The sequence below is a fragment of the Haliotis cracherodii genome, unplaced genomic scaffold, assembly GCF_022045235.1.
Source record: "Haliotis cracherodii isolate W230 unplaced genomic scaffold, xgHalCrac1.p SCAF_5, whole genome shotgun sequence".
NCBI lineage: Eukaryota > Metazoa > Mollusca > Gastropoda > Lepetellida > Haliotidae > Haliotis > Haliotis cracherodii.
The window spans coordinates 66,923,529-66,938,858 of NW_027266308.1; the positions used below are offsets into that span (position 1 = coordinate 66,923,529).

Sequence of the window (15,330 nt, forward strand, 5' to 3'; positions counted from 1 at the left end):
TAGAAGTCTGTAGATTAAGATAAGCATGACTACATGGATATAATAATGTTTTACTGTACCAGGTGAATGCTCTGCACTGAACAATGCATGTTTACTTGATATAGGTAGAATCCGATATGTCGTTCATTAAAGGTCATTCACCCAACGAATGCATGAGAAGCAGTCTTGTGACATTCACAAGAAGCTGAAAACCTAAATCTGGATAATTTGTTTTTATTTCTCTGACACTTATTTATTTCATATTAAGACATAAATACTCATGACAGGTCTCTGTAACGCTGCATCTTCCCTCTGGGTACATATGGGACATAAATGGGTATTGTGTCACCTGCACTTCACCTGCAAAACACCTCAAGTCTTCTTTTCATTATTTAATGTTCAAGCCTGACAGCATTTAAACAAAATTCATCCCCATTTCATACAACTAAAGTGAACAGTTTGGATAATTTACATTTCAGATTGGTGCTTGAAACAATTGTTTCATCTTATCTAATGACATACGAAACATTGTACTTAGCTGACTGTAGAATCCATGCCCTCAAATATCAGTGTGTACAGTGAAGTGGAATTTTATCAATATGTTTATCCATGTACGTTAAGCCCTTTAAATTATTCTTTGCTGTATGGAATATCAAAAACTGGGTCTGAAGCTAGATTTATGTTTGAAAGTTTGATGAAGAAATATGTTACAAGATAAGTTGTTTCTGCATAAGGAAATCTACCTATCAGTTGAAAATGAGAATGATTATGTTGAAACATTTGGTTAAAAAATAAACATATGGTCGTCTCTGCTATAATACAACAACATTTGGACAGGCACAGGGAAAGATGTTAACTGGCAGAAAGATGGAGAGATGCACCTCTCAAAAGAGTATAAGCTGGAGGCACCTTCAGACTGATGGATGCAGAGACGAACAGACGGATGGCTGTAAAGACATATATCCCCCTAGATTTATCTGCTACAAGGGCATACAGATTGATGGAGAAACTGAAATCCTCCAACATACATGGCGAGACAGACAGACAGACAGACAGACATATAGACAGCCAGATAAATGGGCATTCACAAAATAATATATGCCAGAGGGATAGAAACTGACAAGCAATAGGTTGTGAACTGATAAGTTGCCTTCCCTAATATACATTGAACGCAAGTCTTCCAGCCAGCCACATTAATCCACACTGCCCTCTCAAGCCCAAAAGCACCGGACATATAGTCAGAAATGGGTATTCAATATTGTAGAAAATTAAGAAGTGGCCAAGTGATTCTTTACTGTCTGAAGTCTCTCCCAGACAAAGTGTGCATTATCAATAGCGAGTAAAAAGATCACCATAGGAGACTTGTCACAAGACTGATTAAAGTCTTGCTGTGTGTCTAGTGCGCAAAGCCGACATCTACCAGGAGCCAGCCTATACAATGTGTCATCACTATGGTTGTATAGAGCACAGACAAGCAGCAAAATCGTATTAAGGCTCTTTACAAGCAAATAACTCATTTAAATCATGTTATTAGACCATATCATGTTTACAGGACTTGTCTGGCCAGACAGACAATACCAAGACACACCTACTGGCGATGGAGGAAAAGTGACCACTTGAATAGCGTTGAACCTGAAATAGCTGTTAATGGCCGCATCATTTTGCCCTCCAGACATTGGTGACTTAGCACCCAGACATACATCAAGATAGACACCATATTCATTCACATAATCATCTCCTCCTCACACCATTGGGAAGCAAATTAACATCTTTTCATCATTTCTTCGAGACATATGACCATAAACAACAAGGATTGACGTCTGCTTCACATCCGCAGCCAGCACCTACATATGGGGTCTTCCAATGCAACAAATCCCCGAGCACCGAGGGCACTGATGATTGCCCACATTCTAACACCCAATTACAAGCAAGAACATACATTTATTACAGGAGAATTATTGAGGACACTTAAACCCTACTACTTGCTTTCAACTAATTCCAACATTAATTCTTTTACTTCCAAATCCAAAAATTACTCATCCTTTGATAGAATTCCTTATCACTGAAGAGTGAGTGAGTGAGTTTGGTTTAACGCCGCTTATAACAGTATTCCAGTTATATCGCGGCGTGTCAGCTTAATGTGGGAGGAAAGCCCCAAGTGATGCAGGTCTCAGACGTTTACCACATCGGTGAAACCCACGAGCACGGGTATGGTGCTGACAAACCTAGAAACATAATCGGGGCGAACCAGGATTCGAACCCACAATCATAGGTTTCTGGCATGCCCAAGGGACACAACTCTGCACAGCGAATGGCGGCTCCTTAGACAACTGGGCCACCCGTGGCCCCTAATCACTGAAGATGTAAATTCCAGTAGGTTCATGTGTACCAGGATCAATCAGTGAGCTGAGCAAATGTTTGCTTACTTGGAATCAAATTATTGTGATCTGACTGTAAGCTGGCAACATGACAATGACAACAAGATGCACATGCACACCCACACCAATGTGCACACACACACACACACACATACACATACACACACACATACACACCACGCAACACACAGGTTTCCTTACATCATGATAACACATGCCACCACCAAGCACACATGCATGCACACGCACACATGCACCAGTACCCCTGAAAACACACAGAAAGAGAACAGTGTTGCAAAACCTGGAACAACAAGCCTGAAACACTCATGTCCCTCAGCCAATATGACATGTCCGGCTGTGTGGAGCTCTACTGCCATTTTCAGTCATTGCCATTGAAATCCGAAAAAATATATTTTAAAAAAATCCCAAACTATCAAAAGGCAAAAAGTTTGGGTAAGACATCTCTCGTGTTTTTTTAGTTCTGATCAGGAAACGAAACGTGATTGACAGAAGGACGGACGGACAGCACCCATTCCTATATATCATAAAGGCCCTTGTAATGGTTCTCAGACTTTCATCTAGGAGATAGATGCAGTTTAACATCTGGCTCAGTACTCAACATGTACTGGGATGGCTTCCATCCATTGCTGGCCTCCTGTGAACTCATAGCCTCTTACCATTGATTCTCTTGTCTGCACTGATAGGAGAACCAGTGTGTATCATAATATAGGCATTGTAACACATCGATACATACTGACTGATCCTAGCTGTAGACAGGGCACCATTATGTGGCCAGTCAATTGAGACACATCGATACATAGATCTGATTACTGATAGCACAAGAGAGAGTATTACCCATACATCAATGTTTGAAACATCCTTGTGAAGAAGATATCTACCTTGCAATGTGTTTGGGACTGAATACATTCCATTTAACAGTGACAAACCTGCTGTGCCAATGTTGATACATTTCATCCTATTCCAATTATGTGCTCATGATGTCAATCACTGGATTGTCTGGTCCAGACTGGATTATTTACAAACCGCCATCATATAGCTGGAACATTGCTGAGTGCGGCGTTAAACAACAAACAAAGAAAACCAATCTGATATCTAGCCCAAAGCTGTACAAATTATGCGTGCCATCAATTCCTGTACATCATACGTATAAAGAGTCTTCAGGGTCCTTTCTTACATGAGTAGAACCTTTGAATTGTATTTGTGTTATGTTGACATTTACAAACAAGTAAAACCGAAAACCCCACATTGAAGAATACTGACAAAGGCAACAATGGCTGGAGGAAAGACAGAAAGGTTATAATCTGGCTGTTGCCCTAGCACTCCTTGTGACAACTGACAGCAACAAAATAATTCTGACATTCACAACAAGCTACAGGCAAAACCAATGCACCAATCGGAAGTAAAAAGTCCCGAAATACAAGCTGGCCACTACCACCGTTGGTCGGCCATTTCTGGAAGGAACTGCCTAGAAGCTACTGCAATGACTCCCACCTAAAATGTATTTCCAGCTACCTCCACAAAGCTGCCCAATAGGGTGGAGTGGTAAACAAGGCTGCCCAATAGGGTGGAGTGGTAAACAAGGCTGCCCAATAGGGTGGAGTGGTAAACAAGGCTGCCCAATAGGGTGGAGTGGTAAACAAGGCTGCCCAGTAGGGTGGAGTGGTAAACAAGGCTGCCCAGTAGGGCGGAGTGGTAAACAAGGCTGCCCAGTAGGGTGGAGTGGTAAACAAGGCTGCCCAGTAGGGTGGAGTGGTAAACAAGGCTGCCCAGTAGGGGGGAGTGGTAAACAAGGGTGTGCAGTAGGGTGGAGTGGTAAACAAGGCTGCCCAGTAGGGTGGAGTGGTAAACAAGGCTGCCCAGTAGGGCGGAGTGGTAAACAAGGCTGCCCAGTAGGGTGGAGTGGTAAACAAGGCTGCCCAGTAGGGCGGAGTGGTAAACAAGGCTGCCCAGTAGGGTGGAGTGGTAAACAAGGCTGCCCAGTAGGGCGGAGTGGTAAACAAGGCTGCCCAGTAGGGTGGAGTGGTAAACAAGGCTGCCCAGTAGGGTGGAGTGGTAAACAAGGCTGCCCAGTAGGGCGGAGTGGTAAACAAGGCTGCCCAGTAGGGCGGAGTGGTAAACAAGGCTGCCCAGTAGGGTGGAGTGGTAAACAAGGCTGCCCAGTAGGGGGGAGTGGTAAACAAGGCTGCCCAGTAGGGCGGAGTGGTAAACAAGGCTGCCCAGTAGGGTGGAGTGGTAAACAAGGCTGCCCAGTAGGGCGGAGTGGTAAACAAGGCTGCCCAGTAGGGTGGAGTGGTAAACAAGGGTGCCCAGTAGGGTGGAGTGGTAAACAAGGGTGTGCAGTAGGGTGGAGTGGTAAACAAGGCTGCCCAGTAGGGCGGAGTGGTAAACAAGGCTGCCCAGTAGGGCGGAGTGGTAAACAAGGCTGCCCAGTAGGGCGGAGTGGTAAACAAGGCTGCCCAGTAGGGCGGAGTGGTAAACAAGGCTGCCCAGTAGGGCGGAGTGGTAAACAAGGCTGCCCAGTAGGGTGGAGTGGTAAACAAGGCTGCCCAGTAGGGCGGAGTGGTAAACAGCGCACTATGTACTGATGTACTAACACAGTGGTATGTAGTCCCGAGTACAGCGCACTATGTACTGATGTACTGGCACAGTGGTATGTAGTCCCGAGTACAGCGCACTATGTACTGATGTACTGGCACAGTGGTATGTAGTCCCGAGTACAGCGCACTATGTACTGATGTACTGACACAGTGGTATGTAGTCCCGAGTACAGCGCACTATGTACTGATGTACTGACTCAGTGGTATGTAGTCCCGAGTACAGCGCACTATGTACTGATGTACTGACCCAGTGGTATGTAGTTCCGAGTACAGCGCACTATGTACTGATGTACTGACACAGTGGTATGTAGTCCCGAGTACAGCGCACTATGTACTGATGTACTGACACAGTGGTATGTAGTCCCGAATACAGCGCACTATGTACTGATGTACTGACACAGTGGTATGTAGTCCCGAGTACAGCGAGTACAGCGCACAGGTCACAAATCAACAGCAAGAAATGTTAAATAAGCATTAAACCACATGTTGTCCATACATTGCAAGTGTCATAAAAAGTAAAAGTACACTGTTCGTTTAACAAATAATGACACACTGTGAAATGTATGAAACACTGTTTGGAGTGGCATTTATACACAACTCAGTCACTCACTTCAGTGTCATGAGAAAACAGTATAACCACTAGTTTACCCCCAATGGCTGAACACGAGAAAGGTAGTCGTCATGACAACATTCCCAACACTCCCAGTCACTCACTCACCCATGTAGGCAACATTTCACTCACTCACGCGCCAACCAAGCAGTCACCATTTGACTCACTCACTTACTCACTCTTATCACTCAGGCTCCCACCAAGCAGTCATCATTTGACTCACTCACTTACTCACTCGTATCACTCACTCACTCAGGCTCCCACCAAGCAGTCATCATTTGACTCACTCACTTACTCACTCTTATCACTCACTCACTCAGGCTCCCACCAAGCAGTCATCATTTGACTCACTCACTTACTCACTCGTATCACTCACTCACTCAGGCTCCCACCAAGCAGTCATCATTTGACTCACTCACTTACTCACTCGTATCACTCACTCACTCAGGCTCCCACCAAGCAGTCATCATTTGACTCACTCACTTACTCACTCGTATCACTCACTCACTCAGGCTCCCACCAAGCAGTCATCATTTGACTCACTCACTTACTCACTCTTATCACTCAGGCTCCCACCAAGCAGTCATCATTTGACTCACTCACTTACTCACTCTTATCACTCAGGCTCCCACCAAGCAGTCATCATTTGACTCACTCACTTACTCACTCTTATCACTCAGGCTCCCACCAAGCAGTCATCATTTCACTCACTCATCCCTGCCTAACATCACCAAAAGATGTTAAAGATGGTACTTGTTGTTACCCTGTCTGGCACTCGACATTAAGGGGCTAAAACAAGGACTGGTCGGCTCGGAGTCAGTATACTGTGTCTGAGTGGGGTATTCATGCTAAACTGTGGCATGGTATCTCAGTGAGCTAGCACTATAAATCGGCATCAGTCCGGACTAGTACAAGCAACCACACACACACACACATACATGCACGTCGCTATATAAGTGCAATAATCTTGGACGCAACGTTAAACCCCATTTCACCTCACCTCACCTGCCTAACATCACATATTCATCCAAATGTTTAAGATTTCAAAATAAAATGGATGACAAGTGTCTGTAGCTGATTGAATAGATCTTGTAAGATGTGACATGAAATCCTCACATATCCCTATCACTATCACTATAAGCATATTCATAAACATCCTTTTGTGCAGTGAGTCATTTGTGAACCCTGTCGCCAATATTCAAAAACTCTCACCACGGCATAGCTTAATGTCCCACTACTTGAAGCTACAAATTTCAAACCAACCGCTAGTCCAAATCTGACTACCTCCTGTTCTATCTGATCAAGTACTGCAGTCAAGTGGAAACACTTCCTTCTGGCTGTTATGAATGTGTGGACAAGCAGCATCAACAGAATCTCTGTGCATTAACCTCCCTCACTGTGATGCACACATCCTCACCAAAGCACAGAGACATTCTGAGCAAAGATATATCAATGTACAAGTCACACAGATATATATATGTATATATCACACAGATATATCAATGTATATATCACACAGATATATCAATGTACAAGTCACACAGATATATCAATGTATATATCACACAGATATATCAATGTATATATCACACAGATATATCAATGTACAAGTCACACAGATATATCAATGTATATATCACACAGATATATCAATGTATATATCACACAGATATATCAATGTACAAGTCACACAGATATATCAATGTATATATCACACAGATATATCAATGTATATATCACACACATATTGATATATATATTTCGCACAGATATAATCAATGTATATATCACACAGATATAATCAATGTATATATCACATAGATATTTCAATGTATATATCACATACATACTGAAGTATATCAATCATATCTACATATATGTATCTATCAAGGTTAGCATTGCTCCCGGTGCTTTAAGAAGGAAGCAGGCATTGAGATCTAGGCTGAGAAGAAAATATCCCACTTGAATTCATCAATCACCAGTTTCCTGGTAGACCATGCTGCTGACAAATGAAGACCCTTCTATATCTTCTCAGACAGAGTCTAAACACAAGATCATGGATTTTTTACACCAAGTGTCATATAATGTACTCATAATTCTTATGTTAATCAGAAACTATTATCATGCGAGCACGAAAATAACAATAAAAATAATGTTGCCAAATCAAGAAAAGGGACATAACTCTGGTTTCATATTTGTTCTTGATCATATTCCTAACTAGAAAAATAGGCAAGGTTTTAAAAGGGAGCAGCCATACTCTATCAGTTAATAAGGACTCGTCATGAAGGACGACAATATTTTCCAAATAGAAATGTGAATAGGCTTAGTAAGTGTACTTTATGTCTATATAAGATAAACAAAGAGGACACATCAAAACTAGACTGAAATGAAATGGACATAGACTTTTTTCTTTCTACCACATAGTGGACAAAAGTAGACACAAAACATGTATATACAAGGTGCATACGACCGATTTGGTTAAATAATCGTATCTGTGCATCCCTAACGATTTTTTTTTGTTCAATGTAACTTGACCATTACAACCAACAATGGAGAAATTTTAAAACACTATGTTTTGACATCAAGACAGACCCTTATAGCTCCCACAAAATCACCTAATATGGTATGACTGCATATTTACAAAATCCTGTGCGAGACATTACGTCATGACATCACTAATGGCCGCCATTTTGAAACGTGCACACAACTTATCATAATCCCCACTACATACACACATTCTGGATTAAAATTTGAACTTGTTTTCAAACCTTTTCTTTTAAAGAAACATGCGATAAATGATTTTTTTGTATATTTGCGATATTGGAAATCGTGTATTTTATGGTATATTAGAGATGTGTATTCTACGTGTGCTTCCTTCCTCTAGACTGCTCACTTGACTAACATGCCTTCCCGCCCGTCTGCCTGCCCAGCTGCCCGTCTGCTCCCATGTCTGAGTAAGGTGAATGCATTCTGTAACTAAGTAAGTCCATATCTACATACAAGTCAAGTATTGATCACACATACATCAGACAGCTTAATCATACATCGACTGCTCTGCCAGTTTATATACAATTTGGACAAAAACTCGAAAACTAGTTGTTGATAATTGTGTAAAACAAGGTCTGTCTAGACAGCTGGTGTGAAGGGGTGACAGCGAGCTCATTAACATGCAGACAGTATTATTATTGGCTACAAATACCAGGGTGGAAAATATTGAAGCCGATATGTAGATACCAGTCGGGGAATATGAAAAAAAATCCTCAGTTAATAACGAAATGTATATTTTGTGTTGATAGCTAAGCAGAGGTCAATCAATACATGAGACTAGAGATCAGGATCCCCTATTCAGCATTAAGTGAATATTTACTGCGGAACATGTTCAGCAGGTTTGTAGACATGATAAATTCAGTTCACATCTATATCATTACATCTGGCCTTGAAGCTATTGCACGTGGAAGAAATTAACAAAATTCTTTAACAATGACACCCTTTTTGCTCCTCACAAACCCTGTTATTTCAGTATATATGATAATATTAACATATCAAACATAACGGTCAACATTTCAAGATAAAATGTTCCACGTAATTTCAACGAAAAGGCTGATCATCTGAAAATAAAAATATGCCGTCGACGACAAACAATGACACAGTAAACCCAAACTAGGACTACCACAAAGCGGCCTCAGTCGGAAACCTCAGGGACATAGTGTTGTCTTATCAATGATGGCAGCTAGCATCGTCATGGACGGTTAAGACAGCACTGTTTGGTAGACGACATCCAGAGGACCAGTACTCCATGCTCCATACAAAGCGTACTACAAAACTCGGCTCTCTGTCTCTACACTCTACATTCAAAACCAAGGGCTAGGTCATGTCACACTGACCCAGGTTGATGCGACCCAGAAAGAGTTCCCAAACAAAATTGGTCCTCCAACAGTGACAACATTGTATGCTTTAGTCTCGGAATGATACAAAGACTCCTAATGCACAGGCTTCATGGAACATCGTGTGAATAATGATATATCACTGGTGCATAATGCAATTGCTGTAATCAGATTGTATACTTTGATTCATTTGCACAGCACGACTCCATCACTCTGTCATAGCCATATGGTGTACCTAATGGAATGGAAGCTACCCATTTCTGTTGACATGGCATGATTTATTTTAGGAGGATTAATCATTACACATATATTACAATTCTTGAAAACTGTAAATTTAAAGAACCTGATAAACACAAAGAAGACCAATGAATTTATTTCTCTAATAACAACAGCCTCACACAGTGTATAATAAAAGAAAAATAATGTTTTCCTATCATTGGAACTAAAACAAGTTGAAGAGCAGTATCACAAACACATGCACAGGTCCATGTGAGACCCGAAGAGACAAACATCCTTCCTTGTTCCCTGTCAGACATTGTCAGACAAACATCCTTCCTTGTTCCCTGTCAGACCTAATCAGACAAACATCCTTCCTTGTTCACTGTCAGACATTGTCAGACAAACATCCTTCCTTATTCCCTGTCAGACATAGTCAGACAAACATCCTTCCTTGTTCCCTGTCAGACAAACATCCTTCCTTGTTCCCTGTCAGACATTGTCAGACAAACATCCTTCCTTGTTCCCTGTCAGACATTGTCAGACAAACATCCTTCCTTGTTCCCTGTCAGACATTGTCAAACAAACATCCTTCCTTATTCCCTGTCAGACATAGTCAGACAAACATCCTTCCTTGTTCCCTGTCAGACAAACATCCTTCCTTGTTCCCTGTCAGACATTGTCAGACAAACATCCTTCCTTGTTCCCTGTCAGACATAATCAGACAAACATCCTTCCTTGTTCCCTGTCAGACATTGTCAGACAAACATCCTTCCTTGTTCCCTGTCAGACATTGTCAGACAAACATCCTTCCTTGTTCCCTGTCAGACATAATCAGACAAACATCCTTCCTTGTTCCCTGTCAGACATTGTCAGACAAACATCCTTCCTTGTTCCCTGTCAGACATAATCAGACAAACATCCTTCCTTGTTCCCTGTCAGACATTGTCAGACAAACATCCTTCCTTGTTCCCTGTCAGACCCAATCAGACAAACATCCTTCCTTGTTCCCTGTCAGACAAACATCCTTCCTTGTTCCCTGTCAGACATTGTCAGACAAACATCCTTCCTTGTTCCCTGTCAGACATTGTCAGACAAACATCCTTCCTTGTTCCCTGTCAGACCCAATCAGACAAACATCCTTCCTTATTCCCTGTCAGATCTTATCAGACAAACGTCCTTCCTTGTGCCCTGTCAGACCCAAAGAGACAAACATCCTTCCTTATTCCCTGTCAGACCCAATTAGACAAACGCCCTTCCTTATTCCCTGTCAGACCTTGTCAGACAAACGTCCTTCCTTATTCCATGTCAGACATTGTCAGACAAACGTCCTTCCTTATTCCCTGTCAGACCCTATCAGGTGAACATCCTTCCTTATTTTCTGTCAGATCTTATCAGACAAACATCCTTCCTTATTCATGTGAGACCCAAAGAGACAAACATCCTTCCTTATTCCCTTTCAGACCTTGTCAGACAAACATCCTTCCTTATTCCCTGTCAGACATTGTCAGACGAACGTCCTTCCTTATTCCCTGTCAGACACTATCAGGTGAACATCCTTCCTTATTTTCTGTCAGATCTTATCAGACAAACATCCTTCCTTATTCCATGTCAGACCCAAAGTGACAAACATCCTTCCTCATTCCCTGTCAGACACTGTCAGACAAACATCCTTATTACCTGTGAGACATTGTCAGACAAATGTCCTTCCTTATTCCCTGTCAGACCTTGACAGACAAACATCCTTCCTTATTCACTGTCAGACCCTATCAGATAAACATCCTTCCTTATTCCCTGTCAGACATTGTCAGACAAACATCCTTCCTTAATCCCTGCCAGACCTTGTCAGACAAATATCCTTCCTTATTCCCTGTCAGACCCTATCAGACAACATCCTTCCTTATTCCCTGTCAGACCTTGTCAGACAAACGTCCTTCCTTATTCCCTGTCAGACACTATCAGGTGAACATCCTTCCTTATTCCATGTCAGTCCTTATCAGACAAACATCCTTCCTTATTCCCTGTCAGGCATTGTCAGACAAACATCCTTCCTTATTCCCTGTGAGACCTTGACAGACAAACATCCTTCCTTATTCCCTGTCAGACAAACGTCCTTCCTTATTCCCTGTCAGACCTTGTCAGACAAACATCCTTCCTTATTCACTGTCAGACCCAAAGAGATAAACATCCTTCCTTATTCCCTGTCAGACCCTGTCAGACAAACATCCTTCCTTATTCACTGTCAGACATTATCAGACAAACGTCCTTCCTTATTCCCTGTCAGACATTGTCAGACAAATGTCCTTCCTTATTCCCTGTCAGACCTTGTCAGACAAACATTCTTCCTTATTCCATGTCAGACATTGTCAGACAAACGTCCTTCCTTATTTCCTGTCAGACATTGTCAGACAAACATCCTTCCTTATTCACTGTCAGACCCTATCAGATAAACATCCTTCCTTATTCTCTGTCAGATCCTATCAGACAAACATCCTTCCTTATTCCCTGTCAGACATTGTCAGACAAACATCCTTCCTTATTCTCTGTCAGATACTATCAGACAAACATCCTTCCTTATTCTCTGTCAGATCCTATCAGACAAACATCCTTCCTTATTCCATGTCAGTCCTTATCAGACAAACATCCTTCTTTATTCCCTGTCAGACAAACATCCTTCCTTATTCCCTGTCAGACCTAATCAGACAAACATCCTTCCTTGTTCACTGTCAGACCCTATCAGACAAACATCCTTCCTTATTGCCTGCCAGACCTTATCAGACAAATGTCCTTCCTTATTCCCTATCAGACAAACATCCTTTCTTATTGCCTGCCAGACCTTATCAGACAAACATCCTTCCTTGTTCACTGTCAGACATTGTCAGACAAACATCCTTCTTTGTGCCCTGTCAGACCCTATCAGACAAACATCCTTCCTTATTCCCTGTCAGACCGTATCAGACAAACGTCCTTCCTTATTCCCTGTCAGACCTTATCAGACAAACATCCTTCCTTATTCCATATCAGATATTATCAGACAATGTCCTTCCTTATTCCTTGTGAGTCCCAATCAGACAAACATCTTTCCCTATCTGCCTTGTCACACAGAACTACGCACTGTTAATGGACTGTTTCCAAGTTATTTTTTGTTTGTTTGTTGTTTAACATCACACTCAGCAATATTCCAGCCATATGATGGCAATCAGTAAATAATTGAGTCTGGACCTGACAATCCAGTGATTGACATCATGAGCATCGATCCACACAATTGGGATACATTGACATGCATCAACCAAGTCAGCAGGTCTGACCACCCAATCCCGTTGGTCACCTCTTATGACAAGCCTGGGTTGCTGAAGATCTACCCCAGATCTTCGTGGGTATCAGCGCAGACAGTAGTAACATTTGGTATCGGCCACAACTGTGTGACAACCAGTGCAAGTCATGGATATACATACAGCAAATTACACGAATAGAGATGACACATAATTATTTGATCTCTTCATCAAAACACATTACCTCAGTCAATTTTAACTTATTCCTCCAAATGAAATACAAACCACAATATTGAGCAGATTCCCCCTACCTTCCCCCTCCCGTGACCTACTACCAGCAGTACGGCTGATAACATCCAAGTCCTACTATCTGCGAGTCCTCTTGAGTCACATCCATAAAGAAACCAACTTCTCTTTCAACCTTTAACACAAGCTGATTTGCATGTAAACCGTTTCTGGTTGACCTTTTTACATATAAAAATTCTATTTCGAATAAGCGCCATGTTTGGTAAGTTCACTATAGGCTAACTGACATCAGAAGCCTACATTACATTTTTTCCTATACTCATACTAATAATCACCTAAACTGCAGTGTCTTCATTATCAATACAGAGGAGAGAGCGAACTCCCAACACTGCATCAGTTGCCTGCTATTATCCTAATTCTACAGTGTCTGCTTGTCAATCAATAGAGGAGAAAGTGAAGCTCCTGACACTGCAGTTGTTGAGTGGCAGCAACCTCACTGTGGAGATAATCTAGACAGAGTTACCTACCCTTGGCTGGTTGATTGCTTCTCCAAGTGACCAGCACTGTCTGATTCTTGAGCCACACTGATTCGTCATCATGATAGTATTATTTCTTATTAATGGATATTGTGACAAAATAACTGTTACTCAATTACTTGTATGCATACTGACCAAAATAAGTTAGGGATCATGAATATTTGTGGGACTATTTCATTGTGATGAAGACTGAGTACACCGCTACAGATAAATATCCCCCCAAATATTTATGATCCCTAACTTTTTTCGTTCAATATATCACACTATGCAGTTCCCTATTATGTTACCTATTTGTTTGTTTTAAATGGTCACTTGCCAATACTACAGTGCAAACACTCACTCTCACTCACTCACTCACTCACTCACTCACTCACTCACTCACTCACACACACTCACTCACTCACTCACTCACTCACTCACTCACTCACACACACTCACTCACTCACTCACTCACTCACTCACTCACTCACACTCAATCACTCACTCACTCCATGACACAAGTTGTGGAGGTGATACTAAATCACCAACAGGTGCATCTGCCCCGACTATGTTTACATATCAAACAAATTAAAAACACATTCATTCAAAAGAAAATAGCTTCAACAAATATTGAAGAACACTGACAGGGAACCCCTCCTGTATAACTTGCACAAAGACCCGGTTAACCCTTGGTAATTTGCACTGCATGACCGACACTAGCCACTGCAAGATGGCACTATAATCTCTGTCAGCTATTACGTTACACAAATCCACATGTTGCCTCCAACCGGTGTCAGTGGTGGCCAGACCAGACACAGTCCCCTATCTCAGACATGGGTAAACATCCACAGAAACACCGGGACAAATCAATCAGTGGATCTTTAATCTGTTTCAAAGCAGTTTATGCAGTAAATGTGAACTTGAGGCGTGTTGGGTTTCACGTGACGCAGCAATCCTGCTTATCTTGCACACGTCTTGACACACACTACATGCTCCTGATCCTAGCTTCCATGAGTCATATCTCACACCACATAATCTGTGTTAGCACTAGTTCCTACAAAAATATCAAAGTGACTAATAGAAATTGGTTAAATATTTCATTACAACGTGTTCCAATCAACAGTTGATTGATTGATTGTTTGTTGTTTACGAATAGCACTCAGCAATAGTCCAGCTATATGATGACAGTCTGTAAATAATCGAGTCTGGATCAGACATTCCAGTGATTGACATCATGTGCATCAATCTACACAAATGGGATACGATGACATGCATCAACCAAGTCAGCAAGCCTGGCCACCCAATCCCGTTAGTCGCTTCTTATGACAAGCATGGGTTGCGGAAGATTAATTCAAACCCAGATCTTCACAGAGTCCCAATCAACAAAATCTATGGGGTTTTTTGTTCCCAATATCGTACAGGCAACAAGCTGAACTTGAAAAGAAATTCTCAAAAACTATGCAATGAATAATAATGACTCGGTTTTCATTTGCTACGTGACACCTTGACATCAAAGGCATAGGAAGACCGTGCCATAGTGCCCTGGTCTGTGGTACTGATGATAATCAACCACAACATGATCAGCAACAATGTCAAGTAGTACAGTTCAGAG

The 15,330-nt window shown here is 41.9% G+C and overlaps 1 protein-coding gene across 8 annotated transcripts in view; it reads right to left on the bottom strand.

The window, feature by feature from the left end:
* Positions 1 to 15,330, bottom strand: part of LOC139442039 (estrogen receptor-like) — a 143,924-nt gene that overhangs the window by 41,392 nt on the left and 87,202 nt on the right. The gene's annotated exons all lie outside the window — the stretch shown is intronic.